The sequence below is a fragment of the Helianthus annuus genome, chromosome 4, assembly GCF_002127325.2.
Source record: "Helianthus annuus cultivar XRQ/B chromosome 4, HanXRQr2.0-SUNRISE, whole genome shotgun sequence".
Lineage (NCBI taxonomy): Eukaryota > Viridiplantae > Streptophyta > Magnoliopsida > Asterales > Asteraceae > Helianthus > Helianthus annuus.
This window is the reverse complement of record NC_035436.2, coordinates 204202807-204208935: the sequence shown is the minus strand read 5'-3', so window position 1 is coordinate 204208935 and position 6129 is coordinate 204202807.

Below are 6129 nucleotides of genomic sequence, written 5' to 3'. Positions count from 1 at the left end.
AACCAGAAAAACTAACCTCCATCCACTTTGGGGACTAAAGGTGAAATTTCACCAAACCACAGGGACTATTCGTGCATTTACTCTTTGTTTTAGGTTCAAAGACATTATGTGCTTGAAAATGAAGGGACTATTTGTTTACCTCTTAATGGGGCTATTAATGGTTCAGACTTCTTACTAGTTCAGCACTTAATGGTTCAGACTATTTGTTTCACAAGCAGATGTCTGAATGGTTTAGACAATTGCCTCTGAATGGTTAAGCATTATACGGAGTCTGAATGGTTAAGAGCTCTAATCTTAATTGGTCAGACATTTGTCTCTGCACGGTTAAACTTTATACTAGTTCTTAATGGTTCAGACCTCCCTCTTACTGGTTCAACACTTAATGGTTCAGACCTCTTACTGATTTAGCACTTAACCATTCAGATGTTGGCAAACAACCCCGAAGTGTTATTTGACACGTGGAAGACACGTCAACACACATAAAAAATGGGGCGTGGTGCAAAAACAAGGGGTGTGGGACGGGACGTGAAAGAGTGACATTATTCGACACGTGACACATTTTTCTATTGTTAAATTATATTAAAAAATTATATAAAATCTATTTAATTAAAAAACACAATAATAGTAATTAAACAAATAACATTAATAATTAACCATTACATAATTTAAAAACAAAAAAAAACATTACACAATTTAAAAAACACACGTAAGCGTAAAAAAACACACGCAATAAAATAAAAAAATTATATAATTAAAATAAAATCTAAAAATTAAACATTATTAAATAAAAAAATCTAATTATCTAACACGCCAAAACGTGTATGAATTCACGGTTGTGGTCGTGCCTGAAGTTGATGAAGGCGACTTATATGATGTCGTCCTCCCCAAGGTCACCACCCTAATTTTCTACCGCGCCGTGCATCGCCTTGAATCTTTCACTATCCAAACGGATGGTCCTAAAACAAGAAGAAAGTGCGTCCACGGTTCAGGTGGTGTCATCTCTATGGACGCAGACGTGTTGAAAAACTCTCCCCCCAAAACAGACCACTCGAGCGATTACGTGACGTGTAGTGGCTAAGGGTCGCGACTCACGACTCGCACAATGTGATATCTTCTTTTTCGTTCCATGGAATCGTTGCCATTTTTCGGATTTTTGAAGTTGAAATGGCTAGAGAATTGAGAGAATTATGGGTGAAACGTGAGAGTTTGTAAAAATGGAAGAAGAGGTTGTATTTATAGGGGATTTTATTTAGTTTTAAAAAGTAATAATATTTTTAAAAATTTACCATTGTGTTGCAACCACACGCAATCAAAATGTGCCACGTCGACGCTCAAAGTGCCTCCACGTCGGTGGAAAACTCACCCCCTCCAACTCAACGCAGTTGACAGCCCGGTGTACACGGCGTGAAGATGTCACAATGCGGGGAAAAAAACTCACACACCGTGTAGTCTAAATTTAATTCGCAAGATTTTCTTGATTTTGATTTAATATGTAAATCACTACTTGTTATCGACTAATGCAATTTATTAGTTGTTTATTTAATTATATTAATATTAATTAGTTGCTAATTTTAAATTTCAAGATTTGTCAACATGTTACAAGTTTAGTGTTTTAATAGGCTGATGTTTTAGTTTTTCTCATACATGAACCCAATGAGTACGAATAAAGGTATGTTCGTATTTGTTTATTTAACTTAATTGAACACGAACACAAGCATATAATCAACATATTTTTTTGTTCATTTTCGTTTATTAAAAAAGTGGCACGTTCGCATTCGTTTATGTTCGTTCGTTTAAAATTTAAAACGAATAGTTCACGGACGTAAACGAACATAAACAAAGAAACTTAAACGAACATAATTTATCAAACAATAAACAACACAAATGAACAAACATAAATGAACATAATTGGCTAAATATAAACGAACACAGTGTAATTTTTAATATAGAAATTAGTGATTAATTACGATAAATTCCATTGAAAAACCCATTTTTATTACTAGAAATCTCAATTACCAATTAATTATATTTATACAAGTAGTCTTGTGGTTCATTTTCTTCAAATCATACTCAAGCCTTACTAGCTTTAGCCTTCGTCACCTTCTATCTTGAAACTTATACTCTAGTCTTATGGTTCAATTTCTTCAAATCATACTCAAGCCAAACTAGTTGTGACTATACTTCTGTATATACATGGTAAACCTTGTTGTGCCGGCTCACGAGCTGAGCCAGACCTAGCTCGAGCTCGACTTGTTTACAAATTAAGCCGAGCCAAACTTTTTTCGAGCAAGCTACGAGCTTTTTGAACACTCCTACCACGGTCTAGGGGTTATGCCCCTTACAACCATAAAGATCCCTTAGGGGGCGTTTGGTTCGCGGAATGATTTGGAATTGGAATTTGTATAGGAATTAGAATTTGAAGGAATTGGATTTGGAATTTAAACATTCCAATTGGAATTGGAATCTCAATTCCATTTTTGTTGTGTTTGGTTGTCAAATGAATTGGAATCCATCATCCCGGCACCCACAACCACCAGTTCGGGTTGAAACGGTTCGATTCGAAACGGTTTGGGTCGAAACGGTACGAGTCGAAACGGTACGCATCAAAACGGTACGGGTCGAAACGGTTCACATCGAAACGGTTTGATTCGAAACGGTACGGGTGGTTCGGATCGAAACCAGTATGGGTCGAAACGGTGCGGGTTGAAAAGGTCGAAGATTCCAATGAATTTACTTTAATTCCTTCACATATAGGAAGGATTTTGAATTCCATTAGTTAAAGGAATTTGAAGGAATACATGCCTAATTCCAATTCCATTGTCAACCAAACACCTGAAGATTGGTATTAAGATTCCAATTCCATCAAATTCTGTGAACCAAACATCTTAAGAGATGGAATTCAAATTTCAATTCCCTTAAATTCCATTGAATTCCTGCGAACCAAACGCCCCATAGTGCTTGAAATAATAATAATAATGATGTCATGACACTAAATTCACTAAGAATATATGATTCTTAAGTTTTGCTCTAATAGTATATAGTGGTTGAGATCGAAATTGTGTTTTCAAAAACAAAAACCGGCACGATGCTTAGTGGAGATGAATATAATTTGATGGTTCTGCTGGTGGCACGATGATACTCCAGTAATCCGTCAGTGATCCAAATTTACCGTTAAAAATAGAGGCAAACCTAAAACATATATTTGGTGTTCATTCTCTACTAACCTCTACAAACAATAACCATAACATCAAAAGATCAAGACATATACATGTGAAGTAAATAAACCTATTAACCGACGAATTCTTGATATTCGATCATCGGATAACGCCCTTCTTGATGCAAGCTCTGTCTCACTTTCTTTATGAATTCCTCACATTTCTGCTGAAATTCCTCTTGATCATCATGTTCTACCTCTTCAACTACAACATTTGCTACCATTTCATGTTCATCATCAACACGAACCAATATCGCACTCTGTTTCACTTCGGTTTCTGCTTCATGTTCATTGTAAACATGAAGATTTAGAGAATGGTTATGGTCATATTCATGGACACTGACTACTGATATCTTATCACATTCTACTTGATTAGTACCAGAAGAATCAAGAAACAGAAAGAACAGAATACAATTGCATAGCAAAAATATGTAGTTTTTGTCAATGATATCAAGAAAGTTTGTGAATAGTGAACCAAAAGATTGAAATCGAAATGGGTGAGATAGCGAATAAGCGAATACGACCATAAAGATGAAGAGACTGTAAAATAGTGTTTGTGAATTTGTGAATCCTCTTGGTTCATCTGCTCTGGTCTCCATTGTTGCAGCCCTGCCCTTTGTAAGTGTAATAATAATATATGTATATATGTGTGTATGTATGTTTAGATATATTATATATAGAGATATAGAGATATGAAAATGAGGGAAAGTTCATGGAGAAAAGAGGTCTAAATTTGGTGGCAAAAGGTAGGGAAAAAGACCAAGTCTTATTTTATGAAGAAAAAAAAAAAAATACTAGAAGACAGGAAACAACACGGTTACTGAAATATGTATGTGGCATATATTTATTGGTTTTATTTTTAGATGATTAAATCTTTAATTTACAAAACATGACAAACAAGGTTTTAGGTTTCGTTTTTTTTTAATTTTTTTTTCTTTCTAAAACAGTCTTATTTTCACTTGACTGAGTCATTTGAATTTATAGAAGTAACAGAATATTCATGTTTTGTTGTACGTCGTTAAACTTAAAAAAAAAATCAAAATATAATAACTTAGTTTTTCAAGAGGCATCCGTTTTCTTTCTTGCTAAAAATGTTTGATTGTTTATTGGATACATAAAATACCATTTTAAAATGAGAAATCAAAGTAATTTTGTGTAGTTAGGTTAAATGATGTGAGATAAAATCTCTAGAGGCTTTATCGTGTTACGTAAGCGTTTGTCAGCTCTAACGGGACAGGGGCATCATTGTTAACTAGTTTGTAGTAATATAAAACCCCATAAAGCCTTTGTCATCATTACTCAATTATTCTTTTTAGTTTAATTTCTTTTTTATTTATAAACATAATATAATAAGTTTAAGCCAATGACCTCTAGCTAAAGCGGTAGGAGGATTTAAGTTCTTCTTTGAAGACCCAAGTTCAATTCTCATTTGGTGCAAAAAAAATGAGTGAGGCACTGGTTGGTAGTGATAAGAGACCCAGGGAAACCTGAGTTCGATCCTTGAGCCAAACTGGTTTTACCGGTAATTTTACCGTCGTGCCTACGGGCGGATGGGTTACCGGGTTTTCCCTGGAATTGGTGGTGGACGACTCGGGTTACCCTCGGAGTACTCCGTTTGTCCAGTGAGTGCCCCGAGAGTGCTCAGGATTGATTCGTTGACCATTCAAAAAATCTATAATAAGTTTAAATTAAAATAACCTTATTTAAAACAAACAATTTAGACATAAAAATTACCATTAAAATAGAAAAAAATACAAGACAAATAAAAATAGAGTACTAAAACAACCAATAAAAAAACAACTCCTAGTTTAGATATTTTGCTCGAATTGGCTCTTTCTTAATTTGCTTCGAAGATTGTTTGGTCCCTTGGCGAACAATATGAAAAGTCTTTCTCAAGAAACTTTAAATCTTTTTCAAGTTGTTTTTCCTTAAGGTATTCGTTCTATTCTTCCTTAATTCAGATAACGAGTTAAATAAGTATTGTTTGTGTTAGGATTATGCTCTTAACACAGATACATAGTTAATTATATTATATATATATATATATGGAACCCATTAAGTGGGAGTTACCTTTGAAATCAATCTCCACCATTAGATTTGGCTGAGATTAAATCTCAGCCACTTAAACTCACAAAAATAACTCCTACTCTAGCAGTTTAGGGTGGTTCATTTTAGTTTTCAGCAGCTCCATTTTTTTGCACACGTTCCGGTAAACCTCCATGTCTCATTTTTTTCCTTCCCACGTTGTAGGTAACTGTCATATACCCTTTCTCTATTATTACTATATTGTTCACAGCTAATAACTGCCAATTTGGAGTGATCCTGACCGTGTTAATTGTTTCAGTTACTTTTGAGAATTGATCTCAGCGGTTCAAATCCAATGGCAGTTTCCTTTTTCAATGCAGTTTTTTTTTAGATGCGACAGTTTCCGTCATTCTCTCACCATGTTCGTTCAGTTTACAGACAATTCTCTCTCATACGCTCCTCCATTTTCCCCTGTATAAAACCTATCATCCTTATTGAACAACATCCTCTCCATTAGAAACCCTATCTTCTCGAATTCTCTCTCCAGGAAACCCAAATCAATATCGATGCATCATCCTCTCGATCTCTCTTCTCCCCACTACTTTTGATTCCACTGTCAATTAGTGAGAAAATCAGCATTTGCAACATGAAGATGCAATCATCTGGTGTTATATTGCTTTTTTATCCATCTTCTCCATCGTCAATCTCAAAATTTTATGTCATCCTCTTACCTTGCCGACTTCCCTATGTGCGCTGCTTCTTCACATGACGAAACCCTAGAAGCGATTATGATGTCGTTGCTGATGAATCTCAACCTCAGATATTGTTACTTTCTTTTTTTGCTAACTTCGCAATAGAAGTAGGGTTCACAATTTTATATACATTATGTA